The 17,070-nt window shown below is 39.1% G+C and overlaps 1 long non-coding RNA gene across 4 annotated transcripts in view; it reads left to right on the top strand.

The window, feature by feature from the left end:
• LOC123276051 (uncharacterized) overlaps nucleotides 1-17,070 on the top strand; it is a 199,574-nt gene that overhangs the window by 114,727 nt on the left and 67,777 nt on the right. The window contains exon 4 of one of the 4 annotated variants that reach the window (XR_011493779.1): nucleotides 1,330-3,951. The exons of the other annotated variants lie outside the window; for them this stretch is intronic. This is a non-coding gene — a long non-coding RNA (uncharacterized lncRNA). Of the gene's footprint in view, nucleotides 1-1,329; nucleotides 3,952-17,070 lie in introns of those variants that run through there. 4 annotated transcript variants of the gene reach the window in all.

Genomic DNA, 17,070 nt, shown 5'->3' with positions numbered 1-17,070 from the left:
ACCATCTGCTGCAGCCACTGACCATTCATCTTTCTGTTTTCTAGGTCTGGCATTAGCTAAGGTCACGTAGAAGCTTATTTCCCAATGGGGAAGGAGTTGATGCAGTAGCAGATGGGGTTAAGGGTGAGATGGTGAGGGAAGTGCTGGGGAGAGGGAGGAGGCAAGGGCCAGGAAGACTGCAAGGGAGGAGAGCAAAACAGGTTCCTTGGAAATAAAACTGCTTCCAATAAAGAACTGCCTGATGTGATAAGAGTCAAGTAATCAAAAACAGACAGCTCACATTTGCCTGGAAGTGGAGACCAAATATCAACTGGATTTTGGCCACTTCCAGATGGTTGTATTGGCCCAAGTCCTTCCCCAGGCCCTGGGTGGGGAATGGGGTGGGAGAATCTTTCTTTGAAGGCTCCCTACTGACTGTATGGCAGAGAGCACAAAGCCATGGGAACAGTGAGCTGTCCTCCTCCCTCCACCTCCCAACCAATATTATTCCCATCAGCACCAGAAATGCAGGGGTGGAAAGTCTCCTCGCTCAGCCCACTCTTCCTTCCAAATACCCCTCACTCCCCCCTTGTACTCCCCACAGCTGCTTCACTAAATCATCCAGTGCAGAAAGAACTGTCCACATGCTGGCCATTCATTCCCTTGCTGTGTAGAGGGCTTGTCTAATTCTAAGAGGGAGAAGGTGAGCGGAATCTCCAACTTCACGCAGCTCACTAGGAGAGGGCTTCATTTGATAGCCCTGGTTCAGAGGAGTCAGTGGTGGGATTTGATGTTGGATCAAACAGTTTACCTCTCCCACTCCCTTCCAACCCTTCATTTTGGCTGATCTCCTCCTAACAGGATCCCCAGAGCTTTCTGAAGCTTGTACCCAAACAGACTGACTTCTTGCACCATCAAAAGTCTGCAGTTTCTGAAACCTGGCAGGAGCAGTCTGTTTCTTAGGTAGCCGGAAAAGGGAAAGGGCAGGTCTCTAAGAAGAAAGCAGGACTTTGGCTCGAAGCTAACAGATCGGTGGACCTGGAGAAATAGGCTCACTGTTAACCCAGAGTCTTCATTTACTCCTGAGAGCAGCAGCAGGGGCAATTCCGAAGCTGAGATAGCTGTGCAAAGGCAAAGATGAATATCTGACACTTCAGCTAGATCCTAGTTGGGGAGATGAAAAGCAAAAGAAAGGACAGTTATGTAACTTTCTCACATGTTAGTTGGTGACCAAGTCTGGGCACTGGTCTCTCCATGGGCTTCCCTCTCTTGATCCAAGTAGGCTCTGGGTTTCCTAGTCCTGAATGCAACTTGGTGGAACATGATCTCTCCTTTTCTTTTAATTGTCAGGGAGCCCAGCACAACAACACTGATTGAGTTCAGATGGCGTGTGGAGGCCCTAAGATGAGCTGAGCGCTGTGGTAGCTGTTGCAAGAATTGAAGACATGACTTCTGGTCCAACTGGAGAGGAAGGACACATTGGTTTACAAGTGGCTTAGTTTAGACTTACAAGGTGTACAAATGACTTCAAATTAGGAGTGACAGCACGGTACAATGTAGTCTATTTATCTGACACTTCAGAGAACTTTTATACAAGATTCTTATCCACTAAAATTTAAGCTTTATTACACCAGGAGTTTTGAGGTATTTTACTTCCTGCTGCATCCTCAACATCTTGAATACTGCCTAGGCATACTGCACATATTAGACACTCATTAAAATTCTGTCAAATGACTGCATCTATGTCAGCATCAAACCTTCTTTTGTATTAAGTGCCTGTTACAAATCTTTCCTAAATTCTTTATAATTTTTATTGGTACTCTAAAGAGAAGACACTAAACCTAACTTAAATTTTGCTTGGTGACTCAGGGCCTAATTCAAAGTTTCACACTGTTATAAGAAGAAGGGAGCTCTCATCAGATATTACTGAGATGCATGTCCGTTTGCCCCTCTGCTAAATGGCCTCAGACTGTTTTGTGTTCTTCTGTTGTACTTGCGTTGTTTTCCTACATCCTCCTTCAAGGGAAAATTGTGGTTTTAATGTTTTTGATTCTTTGGGCGTTTACCTATACCTCCTGAATTCTGATTTGCTGCTTAGAAACTGTGACCTGGAATGGCCTAGTCTAATGGGATAAAAGTGTGGGTCTTGGATCTCTGGGTTTGATTTCACCTCCTAACTTTATATATGTGTAACTGGACAAGCTGATTAACTGCTGTGGGGCTCAGTGTCCTCATCTTTAAAATAAAAATAAGAACGCCTTGCTCGCTATTGTGAGAACGCAACAAAATATCTGACATATAAGTCCGATGCCAATGAATCACAAGCCCGTGAAAACAAAATATAATTTTAATGGTATTTTCCCGTATTTCTTCTATGTCCCACCCCAGAAGTGAGCACCACTTAACTAATCCCCCTGCTATGTCTTAGAGTTCCCAAAGGAGTGCCATACATGTATGGTTTGTCTTCTGCTCCCACCCTCGCTTGTCAAGTGTGCTGTTCTCAAAACGGAGCCTCAACACCGCTATAGCCACAGGGTGAGCTCCAGCATGCACACCAGTGAGCTACTTCCAGACGATCCTGCATTGCAGTGGGCTGGAGCAAAGCTCGGTTCTGTGCAGAAGGAAGAAGGAAGGCCTTCTCCCTAGTTGGGCAGTACTGCAGCCCCAGGGAGCAAAGCAGCCCTACCTGTGTTCAGAGCCTCACAACAGTTTCCCTGAACGATTCAGGCAGCTTCTGTGTATCATTTCTAGCCTCAAATCTCCCTGTCTGTCATGAAAGAACAGCTTCATCAGTTTCTGGCCTTTTCTCCTCTATCCCTGGCAACATACTCCCACCCAGCGCGGCTGTGTGGGCACAGGTGTCGTTCTAATGACTCTAACACATCCACTCTCTCCTTGGCCCCTCCTGCTTGGCCTCAAACTTCTGTTTCTTCTTTTTTTTAAATCTGAATTACAAAACCCAATCTGTGATACACGTGGGGTAGAAGGAGGGTACTGTGAATGAGACAAGAAATGTCAGTTCCAATGCAACAGATACCTGAACTGGAAAGAATTCCAAAGAGGGACAGAGATTCCAAAGAGATAACAGTGGAAACTGCGCTTATGGTGATCAATCAGATGGGAGGGAACTGCTCCCCCAAGTTTTCCTCTGAACCGTGACTACAACATCCAACACGCAAGACCAGACCCCAGGGTGCCAGGTTCATCACAGCAAGGGCATGTTATTGGGCAATTGATCTGTGTAAAATCCATTCATTCAACTAAAATTAATTGAGCTCTTACTGGGAGCCAGCACTCCACTCTGCTGGGAGTGTTCCTGTGTGAAGCCCTCACTGTTTCTTTCCTAATGGAGACTTCATTCTGGTGGAGGTGAGAGGCATCAATTAGTCAGATAAATGCATAATGACAAATTGTGAAGATGATGATGATGATAGCAGCTAACATTTACTGAGCACATAATTGTGTGCCAGGGATTGTATTAAGCATTTCACACGCGTTATTTAATTTTCTTAAGAATGCATTGAAGTAGAGAATATTATTATTCCCATCTTACAGATGACAAAACTAAGGTTCAAGGAGGTTATATAATTTGCTTAAGTTCACACAGCTGCTACGTAGAAAATCTGGGATGCCAAATTGGCTGTCTAACAGCCTCTATTTTCAACTATACTGTGGTTATTTCTATATAAATATAACACCATGTAACAGTGGGCCCTGATATACTATGGAGAGGTCGGGGTAAAGAAGACTTCTCTGAGGAAATGATGTCTAAGTTGAGATGCAAAGGGAAAGAAGGAGTTAACCAGGCAAATGGGTTGGGAATTGGAAGAGCTTTGCATGTAGAGGAAACGGTATATAGGCCAACAGTACATGGGTCTGTGTTGGAAAGCAGTATGACGCTCCTGAAGAAGTAAAGGAAAGTTCTTATTATGGGTGTTTTTGTTTTATGGTTACAAGATTGGAACAGATGATGCCTGTGTGTGTCATGGGAAGCAGTGTCTTGGGGCGAGAAATGAGCTGATTTTGGTCTCGGATTTCTGCTCCGATTCCAGGGGTGCGGTGGGGGATCTCACTATAGCCTTGGGATTATTTTTTCTATTAAGTTTCCTTCAGTTTGAGCTCAAGATCACTAGAATCTCCCCTTTTTTCATCCCTCTGCTTGAAAACCTGTCAATATCTTCTCATCATTCTTTGGATGGAGATGAAACTCCTTAACATCCCTCCATGTGCCGTGTGGTTTGGCTGCTTTTTGCTCTCCAGCTGTCCTGTTCATCCTGCTCCCTCCCGCTCTCTGTACTCCAAAATTCCCACCACGCTCATTGTTTTTCAGTCCTTCATACTCCTCCCATCTCTTTCTGCCTAAAGAGTTATCCTTTCCTTCTTTGCCTTGTTCATGCATTCAAAATTATTTTCTTGCATCTACTATGTGTTGGGTACTGTTTAAGCATTGGAGTTAGAACTAAAATTCAAGATGTATGTGTAGGGCTGGGAGGCAGACAAAAAAAGAAGCAAACAAGAAGCAATGCCAGCTTATGGTAACAGCCATGCAGAGAATTAAAATCAAGGCATCTAGTGGAGAAAAACGGCATATACTTTAGATCAGGTGGTTAGGGAAGATCTTTCTAAAGGTGTGGTACTTAAGGTGAAAACTGAATGATGAAAGGAACCAGACAGCTCAGAGGCCATAAGTTGTGAATAAGCTTGGAATGTTTTGAAGAACTGAAAGGACTGTGTGGCTGGAGTAGAGCTAGGGATGAGGCTGCAGGCGGGAGTGGAAATAGTAACAGACGAAATCAGAAGATACCAATGTCAGGTCTTAGACGGCTGCGTAAGCCGGTGGAAGAAGTTTGGATTTTTTTCCTAAGTGCTATTGGAGGGATTTTAGAAGAAGATTGACATGATATGATTCACCTTTTGGATGGATCACTATGGCTGCTGTGTGGAGAATGAATATAGGGGACAAGAGTGAGGTAATTCCTGAGAGAGAGGATGGTAGTGTCTTAGCCCTGGCTAGTGGTGGGAAAATGGTGGAAAGTGGTGGATTTGGCATAAGAGTAGAACTGTCAAAGTTAACTGATGCCTGCTTTGGGGAGGGGGAATGTGAGAGAAAAAAGAACTGGGGATAATTCCTCAACTTTTGATTTGATCAGTTGGATGCATGGTCTTGCCACTTAGAAAATGGGAAAAGCTGAGTGAGGAGGTGTTTGCTAGGGGTACTGAGAACTCTGTTTTGGACACATAAATGGAGTGCATACTAAGAAACTACCAGAAAGAGGAATGAACAATTCCATTTACAATAGCATAAAAAACAGTAAAGTACTTAGGAATTAGCCAAGGATGTAAAAGATTTGTACAATGAAAACTGCAAAATATTGCTGAAAGAAATTAAAGAAAAAAAATATTCCAGTAATCTATGTATTCTGATATCTGTTCTGATCTTATCACCATGAAATGAACAGCAAGCTCATAATAAGAAATTTCCTTTACTTCTCAAGTGTATCATGCTGCTTTCCGACACAGGCCCACATACTGTTGGCCTCCATACTGTCTCCTCAGCCTGCAGTACAGAGAGCGGGAGGGAGCAGATGAACAGGACAGCTGGAGAACAATAAGCAGCCAAACCACAGGGCACTTGGAGGGATGTTAAGGAGTTTCATCTTCATCCAAAGAATGATGAGAAGATATTGACAGAAGATATTGACATTAAATATGAGATGTCTATGTACCATCCAAGTAGACTCTCAGGTCTGGAATTTTGAGGAGAGGAAGGGGTGAATATGTTCATTTGGGAGACATGGCCACATACAAGATGTTTAGAGCCTTGGGGAGATGGATGGAGAGGGAAGAGAATGGGGTCCAACTGGTTAACTCCTGATAATCAGTCATATTTCCCCCCAGTGTCTCCTTCCTCATGGATACCTTCCCCATCTCCTGATTACGTAAATCCCTGTAGTAAGTACTCATATCCATCACGTATCTCTCCTTCATAGCACTCAACACAGTTGAGTATGATGTGATAATACTCACATTTAATTTATTATCAAATTTATTATTAAATGATAATACTCATTTGATAATGTGAGCATTGTGTCACTAGTCAATAGCTCCCCGAGGGCAGAGACTGTGCCTGCTTTTGTTTATTGTGTTGAGAAAGATCACCCAAAACTTGGAAATAAGACAAAAATGATGACCGTGTGTTGTTTCAATTACACACAGAGAATTGTGTAATAAGCCCGTCCATGGGAAACTGGTTATCATTTGACAGACTATTTACCATCAATTAAGGCCCAGACTCTATGAAATTAGGACTGAACTTATAGAAGACTGATACGATACAAATGATTTTTGTCTTGTAGAGAGGATTATTCCCAAAAGGTTATGGTTTTATTATACTGTAGGATTAACTGGCTTTGTATCCAACTTAGCAGTCTTATTTTATTCCAGCATTCTTTTTCTTTTTCCTTTTTTTTATTGTGGCAAAATACACATAACATAAAGTCTACCATCTTTAAGTGTATAGTTCAGTGTATTAAATACATTCGTAATGTCGTGCAACCATCACTACCATCCATCTTCAGAACATTTCTTCTTGTAAAACTGAAATTCTATACTCATTAAAAGACAACTTCCCATTCTCCTCTCCCCTAGCCCCCGTCAACTATCCTTCTACTTTCTGTCTTTACGAATATGATTACTCTAAGCATCTCATATAAGTGGAATCATATGGTGTTTGTCTTTTTGTGACTGGTTTATTTCACTTAGCAAAATGTCCTAAAGGTTTATCCATGTTGTAGCATCTGTCAGAATTTCCTTTTATTAAGGCTGAATAATATTCCACTGTTGTATGTGTACACCACATTTAGCTTATCCATTCTTCTCTTGATGGACACTGTATTGCTTCCATGTTTTAACTATTATGAATAGTACTGCTATGAACATGAGTATACAAATGTCTCTTTGACGCCTGCTTTCAGTTCTTTTGGTATATACCTAGAAATGGAATTGCTGTAATACATATGTTGCTGAAATATATATATATATTACGTATATATATTTTCTTTAATTTCTTTCAGCAATGTTTTGTAGTTTTCATGGTACGAATCTTTTACATCCTTGGTTAAGTTAATTCCTAAGTATTTTACTGTTTTCTATGCTATTGTAAATGAAATTGTTAATTTCCCTTTTAGGTAGTTTGTTATTATGTAGAAATGCAACTAATTTTTGTTTGTTGCCTTGGTATCCTGCTACTTTGTTGAACTCATTTATCAATTCTAACAGGTTTTATTTTTTGCTGTGGAATCTATAGGGCTTTCTGCATATAGGATCACGTCATCAATTTGGATGTGCTTTATTTCTTTTTCTTTCCTAGTTGCTCTGGCTAGAACTTCCAGTACTATGTTAAATAGAAGTGATGAGAGGGAGCATCCTTGCCTTGTTCCTGATCTTAGAGGATAAGCTTTCAGTCTTTCACCATTGATTATGATGTTTGCAGTGGGTTTTTCAAATATGGCTTTTATTATGTTGAGGTCGTTTCCTTCTGTTACTAGTTTTTAGAGGTTTTTTTTTTTATCATGAAAGAGTTTTGAATTTTGTCAAATTCTTTTTCTACATCAATTGAGATGATCATGAGATTTTTTTGCTGCTTCATACAGTTAATGTGGTTGTACCACATTGATCGATTTTTGTATGTGGAACCATCCTTGCATTCCAGGAATAAATCCCCCTTGGTCATAGTGTTGAATCCTTTTAAGATACTGCTAAATTTGGTTTGCTAGTATTTTGTTGAGAATTTTTGTATCTATGTTCATGAGTTACGGATCTGTAGTTTTCTTCATAGAACGAGTTAAGAAGTGTTGCTTCCTCTTCAACTTTTTGGAAAAGTTTGAGAAGGATTGGTATTAATTCTTCTTTAAATGGTAGAATTTACCAGTGATGCCATCAATTCAGGGCTTTTCTTTGTTGGGAGATTTTTGATTACTAGTAATCCCCTTACTAGTTATAGTTCTATTAAAATTTCCCATTTCTTCATGATTTAGTCTTGGTAGGTTTTGTGTTTCCAGGAATTTGTCCATTTCTTCTGGTTATCCAATTTGTTGGCATGTGATTGTTCACAGTACTTTCTCATAACCCTTTTTATTTCTGTGAAATTGATAGTTAAGTCCCCACTTTCTTTTCTGATTTTAGTAATTTTAATCTTCTCTCTTTTCTTCTTAGTCCATCTATTTGCCAATTTTGTTGATCTTTTCAAAGAACCAACTTTTGGTTTTGTTTATTTTCTCTATTATTTTTCTGTTCTTTATTTTGTTTATCTCTGCTCTAATCGTTATTATCTCCTCCCTTCTGCTAGCTTTAGGTTTAGTTTGTTGTTCTTTTTCTAGTTTCTTTAGTTGCAAGTTAGGTTGTTGATTCGAGATCTTTCTTGTTTCTCAGTGTAAGCGTTTATAACTATAAATTTCCCCCTAGGTTTTGGTATGTTGTGCTTTTGTTTTCATTTATCTCTAAGTATTTTTTAATTTCCCTTGTGATTTCCTCTTGGATACATTGGTTGTTTAAGAACATATTGTTTAATTTCCACCAGTTTTTTGAATTATCCAATGTTCCTTCTGTTATTGATTTCTAACTTCATTTTGTTGTGGTCAGAGACGATAGATGATGTTTTGCATGATATCTATCTTTTAAAATCTATTGAGACTTAATTTGTGGCTTAACATATGGTCTAGCCTGGAAAATGTCCCATGTGCACCTAGGGAGAATGTGTATGCTGTTTGTTATGTGGAGTGTGCTGTATGTCTGTTAGGTCTGGTTGGTTTATTTTGTTATTTAAGTCTTCTATTTCCTTACTTATCTTCTGTGTGGTTGTTCTGCCAATATTCTTCTTGGTAAACTGCCTCTTTCCCTCACACCTCTCTCTTTCTCCCTCTCTCTCCATATATATATGTGTGTGTGTATAATCATATAATATATGTATAATAATAAATGTGTATATATATTTTATATCTATCCTCATATTTCCTTTCTCCTGAAACTACTCTCTCCATCCTGCTCTTCTCTGTTCTGCACTTTAGAAAGAAGGAGTTGTTGGGTATCTCCATGGTATTTTTGGGAGAGAGTGGCATTCAGGATGAGTCTGTCTTGAAAATGTCTCTCCCATTTTGTAGAGACTTGCTGCAAACTTATTTAACATTTCTGGTGGTGATAAGCAGTCCAGGGACTTGCTGCTTAATCATCTATAACCGTGTGAGATGCCCTTGGACGTATTCATTCTTTTGTTAGCCTTTTGCATTCATCTCGATATCCTTGGTTGTTTTACCAGCTCATTGACCTCTATGCAACTGAAGCATTATGTCATATATTTCTGGGTGATATGGCATAATGGTGTGGACAAGAGAGTGGTTGCCTAGAGAAGAGGAGCTTATAAACTGGGTTTTAAATGAAGATAGTGTAAGGAAGCATGCTGGTGAAGAAGGAGGTGGAGGCATTTTAGAGAATTATAGTCTAGGCAAAGACACAAGGATAACATGTCTTCATTCTTTTATTCATTCATTCAACAAATATTTATTGACTGTTTACTATGTGCTCAGCATCTGTTAAAGATAATGAAGAATGAAGATCGATAAGACACTATTCTAGACAAGTTCATAGAGACAGAATGTAGGTTAGAGATTATCAGGGTTTGGGAGTAGGGAGAAATAGGGAGTTAATGCTTACTGGCTACAGAGTTTTTGTTTGGGGTGATGAAAAAGTTTTGGAAATATGAAATACATAGTGGTGATGGTTTCACAACCTTTTGAGTGTAATTAATGTCACTGAATTGTACACTTAAAAAAATGGATAAAACAGCAAATTTTGTTTATATATATTTAACCACAATTTAAAAGATTAATAATGTATTATGCCCAAACTTTTGAATTGTGCACTTTAAATGGGTGAATTGTATGGTATGTGAATAATATCTCAATTAAGCTGTTAAAAAATAAAGCACTATTCTTGCTTTATAAGAGTTCACTGTCTAATGGAGAAAATCACTGTATAAACAAATTATTACAAAAGGACAGAGATGTCAAAACTGGATGGTTAAGAGGACATTTAGGGAGTCACGCTGCTTTCGTCAAATCACTGCTTTTCTGTTTCAATATGTAATAATTTTTAATAATCATTATTTTGTTAGGCATTACAGTCTCAAAAGATGAAATGACATTTCTTCATGTGTATTTACTACTCTTAGTTCTACTGAGTTGTGATGGACATCACAGCATCCATTCACTTACAACCCGACTGTGGTACTGACAGACAGCATGGGGAGTTTTGCATACAGGATGCCTATATTACCTTCTTCCATAGCTTCCCAATGATGTCTCAATTCTCTCATCACTTTGTCTGTTTGCACAACTGTACACCTGCATTTAAACAGTGCTCTGTGGGCTCATTTGGCCTTCACTTAGTACCAATGTCATTATCATCACAAATGCAAAAGTGGCCCAGACACTGTAGGGGAGAACTCAGTTATAAAGTCATCATCTAGCATGGACAATATACTAGAATTAATTTTCAATGATGGGTTATTTAAACTTGTTTAAATAAATTAAGTGGGTTTAAGCTATTAAATTTAGACACAATTTAAGAATTCACAGTGAACTTTCAGACCTCAGACTACACTTTTTCTGGCACTCGGATGTCTGCCGTTGCCAGTTTATGTTGCTGTGCTGTATATGATGGCTTCTATGCTTTCACTTTCTGTTTTCCTCTCTTTCTAAGCTTTTTGGCTATCATCTTATCTGTGCATGGTCTTCTGCATTATCATGCTACCATCCAAATCAAATGCCTATCTCTATCCACATCTACGTCTATCCCTGCATCCATGTTTAAGGTAAGAAAATAGCACCATTGTGTACTTTTTCGAAAATTTTCTTTGTTCTGTTTTGTGTACTATTCCTCAGTGATGAAAAATTATTTTAAGATAAATACAAACTGAGCAACTATAATCCATAATGGATACGTTCCTTAAAGTTCACGCTGGATGTTGTGACACACAGATTCCCAAATCTAACATTGTAGTCCATATTAGAATACATGGCTGCCAAACTCAAGTTAGAACTCCCATCCTTTCTTTGCCTCTTCTTTATTTTCTGTAAATATGAGAGGGTGGCGCCAAATAATTGCTGATCCTCTGATTAGGTCAAATATTCTCTGATTCTTATGTTTCTCATCTGGTTTAATTAAGCTCTTCTATGGACTATAGAAGCACCCCATGGGACAATAACATCCCAGAGGGTTGGGATTTTATCTGTTTTCTTTGCATTTATTCCTTGGCACTGAGCCTGGAGCCTTGCTCATGTTAGACACCCAATAAACAAGTATGGAATGAGCACTTATTGAATCTCACTAATATACCCTCAGACATCATATTTGCTTTGCTTCAATCCACCAACCATACAGATCTGCTCACTCTATTCTTCCACATCACAATCTTGGAATGGACTCGCATTGCCTACTTAGAGAACAAAATCTAAACCGCTTCCTGAGGCATTTAAGGACATTCACAATCTGGTTCCATCTACATGATGCTGTAGAAAACTATGCACAGATAAGATGTCAGCCAAGAAGCTTAGGAAGAGAGGAAAAACAGAAAGTATTAGTCCCATTTCCTGCCACTCTGCCCCTGTACAACAGCCATATTAAACTACTTATTGCTATTCCACTGCTCCACCCTTTAATTTTGAAAGTTCCGGCTGCAGATTAGTGATACATTTTTACAACTTTGATTTGCATCTCCAATAAGTATGGAGAGCTGAGATTTTCCTATATATTTTAGGTAAATGATCTTTGTGTGTTTTTGTGAATGCAATAGGTCTTTCCTTTTTCCCCTTTTCTTTCTTTCTTTCTTCTTCTTCCTCTTTTTTTTTTTTTTTTTTTTTTTTGCTTAGGAAGATTTGCCCTGAGCTAACATCCACTGCCAATCTTCCTCATTTTCTTTGTATGTGAGCCGCCACCACAGTATGACCACTAAGGGAGTGGTGCCCGGGAACTGAACTGATGCCAATGAAGCGGAGTGTGTTGAACTTAACCACTAGGCCACTGGGGCTGGCCCCTCCTTTTTCCCTTTTTAATGGACATTTTAATGTTTTGGGACTTGTGTTTTATTCTTGATATATGACTACTACTAATTTTTATGAGAAATCCTCCTCATAATCTTATCCTTCCATTCATTTATTCTTTTAACCATTGTCTCATAATTTTTGTTTTAGCTTTAAATATTTTAGTTTTGTAATCTAAATATTTTCTGGAAGTATGCAAACAGTTCGTCTTCTCTAAGCAACCAAAAAAATATACGATTGGTTATGTTTGTTCTATGTTAATTATTAATCTTTTTCTCAATATGTCTGGGCAACTTCCTCTATTAATTTGCTAAACGTATACCTTATGGCATTTATATGCATTTAACAAAATTAATTCTTGAAATAATTAAAAATTATACAATTTAGCATTTCCAATTTCTCTCACTTGTTCTCATTTTTACTTGATCTATTGCTAAACTTAGCTCCTTCAGCTCATCATGGAACATTTACTTGGAATGTCCTGTTTATCTTGTCGTTTGTAAACTAAAAAAATTAGTCGTTAAATTTTTTAATTCCTTAAAAAAGCTTATTGGATTTCCAGAGGAAACTAAAAAGATGTAGAGATTTCTAGGCAACTAAAAGTTTTTATATTACTTATTGTAAAGGTAATTTCTATGCTTTTGTTTAACTAGATAATTCCTAATATTAATAATTTCAGCTTTATTTATGTCAATCTAAAAGTATTTACTGTGCACCAGGTGTAGAGCCAGACCCTGGGTAAGAGAGGTACGTAGCCATGTTCCCTCCCCTCGAGGAACTCTCCATTTGCCCAGGGAAACAGACAAGGGACAGAATATATATAGATATATATATGGAGAGAGAGAGATTCATTTTGAGAAACTGGATCATGTGTTTGTGGAAGCTTGACAAGCCAAAACCTGTGGGTAGACAGGAAAGCTGCCCAAGGAAGAGTTGCCCTCGAGTCCAAAGGCAGACTGCTGGTAGAATTCCTTCTTGCTCTGGGAAAGTCAGTTTTTGTTCTACTAAAGCCTTCAGCTGGTTGGATGAGGCCCAACCACATTCTGGAGGGTAATTTGCTTTACTCAAAGTCCACTGATTAAAATCTTAATCTTATCCAAAAAACATCTTCACAGAAATACCCATAATAATGTTTGACCAAATATCTGCGTGCCATGGCTCAGCCAAGTTGACACATAAAATTAGCCATCACAGATAGTAATAGGGCGATGCATTCGGGGCAATGCCCACCATGTGAGCAGTAAGCTACGTGACCATGTGGCAGTGAGGAATGGTGACACCTCCCCTTTCTAAAGTGGAGAATTCTATGGTGACTTCATAAAAGGAAGTGACCTTTCCAGACTTTTAAGAATAAGTATGATATAACCAGCAATAAAAGGATATTTTTCCTAGATCGTCCTTGTAGTGGTGAGCTTTGAAGATTTGAATTTTAATTGCTTTAAATGACTGTACGTCCTTTGTAAGTACCCCCTTTTGGGGAGCTATAGTGCCTTTGGCTTTTCTCAATGTCTTTTTTACTCAGCCACGCTACTGAGTGTGAGCAAACCTCTATCATCTAAGGGATTGGTTGTGTGGTATAGAGTGCCATTGTCACAAAGCTGTTTGCTTCCTTCCTTATTTTTATTTTTATTCTTTCTAACAGAACTTACCCAATATTTTCTAACGTGCATTTCATGGTACACTGAGCCTGAAAAGTGTGCTGGGGAATAAGAGGTCAAATATATTTGCAAATAGCTGCATGTAATTCCCTTCTTAGAGATTAACAGTGCAAATCTATGTTTCTTGGCATGGTGATAAAGTGAGGTTAAAAAATCTCCTACCCAGAGACCTCAGATTTCCTTTTAAAAAAAGTATTACACTTGTCTAGTAAAATACCTTTCCAAGCTGCTAGGAGAAGAAGGTGAGGTCCGAAGGACTTGGACCAGCAAAATACAAAGTCACAAGGGAGATAGCTAAATCTCCGATTAGAAATGCTCTCCTTCCAAGAGTAGAGAAAAGAAATGAGAGGGAGCAGGAGAAAGGAGAAATGAGAGTAAATGAGTGATACGGTGGATTTCAGTTATTTGCATTGTTGCTGTGTAACCCCTATTTATTATAGTTTATTTCACACACAGAGAACTTGAGTGAGATGAACGTGACTGATTCCTTCACTTAGGCCAACGCCAGAGCAGAGTTCGTGGACTAACTGGAAGACACCATAGGGAACCAGAATTTAAGGAACAGGGCAAGTCAGAGCCAGTGGCAATCACGAGCACATAAGCCCTGGAGTATTTCATAGACATCATGGGGAAGATAATGGATTCTCCCTCAAGGCAAAGAGAAGGGGTTCATGATAATCTCTTTTTTTTTTTTAAAGATTTTATTATTTCCTTTTTCTCCCCAACAACCCCCGGTACATAGTTGTATATTCTTCGTTGTGGATTCTTCCAGTTGTGGTATATGGGACGCTGCCTCAGCGTGGTTTGATGAGCAGTGCCATGTCCGCGCCTAGGATTCGAACCAACAAAACACTGGGCCGCCTGCAGCGGAGCGCGCGAACTTAACCACTCGGCCACGGGGCCAGCCCCCATGATAATCTCTTTTTAAAGTACAGAAGACCCCTGCTGGCATCTGGATTGTGTGTATGTACGTGTTTTCAAGACCAGTGATGGAAGTTTACTAAAATGTTAATAATTGTCCTTTCTGGGTCATGGACTCTCAAGTCGCCTTTACTTTCTTCTTCATACTCTTCTGTATTTGAATTTTTCTCCACCACGCATGTATTATTTTTATAATAAGATTAATTTAAAAAATCTATTTTCATTTCTAAAACTCATTCTCAAATTTTGTTTCACTCACGCAGGCTTTTGGTAGGTATTTGGGAGGTGTGCCCCCCAAGATTGTTTACCCTAAGATTATAAACTCTAGAAAGTGCTTGGAATGCAGCTCATCAAGGTTTCCCATTACAAACCCACATGTCTTAACAGTCTAGCTGGGGTGTTGTGGGTAGTCCTTTATGGAAATAAGTCCAAGAGCACAGGTAGCCAACAGAAGGCCATCTGACCTCTACTATGAAGTGATCTAAGGCAGTGCCATCAGTTTGGAATCTCACAGTAATCCATGTGTTGATTCAGGCTTAAAACATCCTTTAGTTTACTACTGGTCTTCTCTTGCTTGGGAGAACCAGGTAGCTGGCTCTTCTTCTAACTTTTAGGTCATTATCCTCTCTTAAACATGCGTTCATACTGTTTCATCTCTGTTTTCAACCACATTGATCCCTGGAAAAATGAACGTTTTTTGTTTGGTCCCTAGGTCCTATTTGAGCTTTAGGTCATGATCATGGGTCCACAAATTTAACATCCATGTGTAGGTCAGGCTTGGACCACCCTCATTCTCTTAGCTCTGGTGTATCACATGGATCCTAGGCTTTTCCTTGGCTTTGCTTCTACGCACACAGTTTCTTTTCTCTTGTCTTTTCCTCAAGAGTTGGTGCCACCTGAGGGTTAAGAGCATGTGATTGGAGCCAAACAGTTGACTTCCAGTCTTGGCTTGGCCATTTAATAACAGCATGATCTTGTGTAAGCTACTTGACCTCTCTAAGTCTCAGTGACTCATCTATAATGTGCGAATAAAAATAGTTCCTTCTTCAGAGGTTGTCGTGAGGATTAATTGGATGATGCAAGAAAAATCCTTAGCTGACTCTTTAGCACATCATGAATGCTCACTAAACATAAGCTGTTATTTTAAAAAGTTATCTCAATTTCTATTTTCTTTCTACCTTCCATCATGTTCTTGTAGGGCTGATAACAGAGCCTACTGTTATCACTTCACTTCTTTTTAGTGGGAAGCAGTAAAATGAGCACAGACTTTGGAGTTAGAGAGACCCGGTTTAGAACTGTGGTTACACAACTTACTGTGTGACTCCTGGTACTTACAGTACTTACTGTACCAAAGCCTCAGTTTTCTCACTTATAAAGTAGAGATAATAAAATCAACTTAAAGAGCTTGTTGTGAAGATGATTAGATGTCCTCATCCCTCCAAATTATCAGGGTGCTCTGTCCACAGTAAATGATCAATGGAAGTAAGCACCACACTCTTTCCTTGTATTTGAATTTCTTTAAGATTTCACTTCCGGGTCACTCAAACTTCCGTCTGGGATCAACATTACCCTCTTCTCACCCCTCCCTCACCGGAAAAGCCACATCTTTAAGTTTCATCAAAGGGTAGATTAGTAGGGTGGTTAAAACCTAGAAGTAGGATTTTATTTCTACTTTTCCCACATTTATGCTCAATAACATTGGGCAAGTTTGAAAGTTTCTGATCTTCTACTTTCCTCTTCTTTAAAATAGAGATAATGATACCTACTTCAAAAGCTTGTTGTGGGGACCCAATCAACTTTACTTACTCAGTGTGTTTTGAGCACCTACTATGTGCCAGCTGAGACTCTGGTGCTGAGATTCCAATAGATAGTGTGTTTGTATGGTGCTCAGCACAGGGCCTGGTATACAGGAAGCCTCACCATGTAATGTCCATCACCAGCATCATGCTCATTATCATCCTATCTGTGTTATACTACAAAGTACAGAATAATGTAATTGCATTTTAAATCCTCTGGTCTCAATCAAAATAAATGTCTTTCAATCTTAGGAATTCTGGGTAGATACGTCTTCCCAAAGAGGTATCCATAACCCCCATGGGCATCATGCTATAGTAAAAAAGCCATAAGTAAGGCAAAAAGTGATTCAAGTAATTCTAACATACAACTGAGGCTGCCAGTCCTTGGCGTACGGTCTACTATCGTGTAATTGGTACCTGACTGAAGGGAAAGAGTAGTCTGTATAATCCTAAAGAGCAAAGAATATTTTCAAAATCAGATAATTGAACAGTAGAATGGATAAATTGTGGCATATTCATACAATGGACTACTACACAGCAATGCAAAAGAATGAACTACATCTTCTTAGAGGTAACTGGTAATCTCACAAACATGATGAGCAAAAGAAGACAGATACAAAA

Source organism: Equus asinus, chromosome 13 (genome assembly GCF_041296235.1).
Source record: "Equus asinus isolate D_3611 breed Donkey chromosome 13, EquAss-T2T_v2, whole genome shotgun sequence".
Lineage (NCBI taxonomy): Eukaryota > Metazoa > Chordata > Mammalia > Perissodactyla > Equidae > Equus > Equus asinus.
This window is presented reverse-complemented; position numbering and strand designations above follow the sequence as displayed.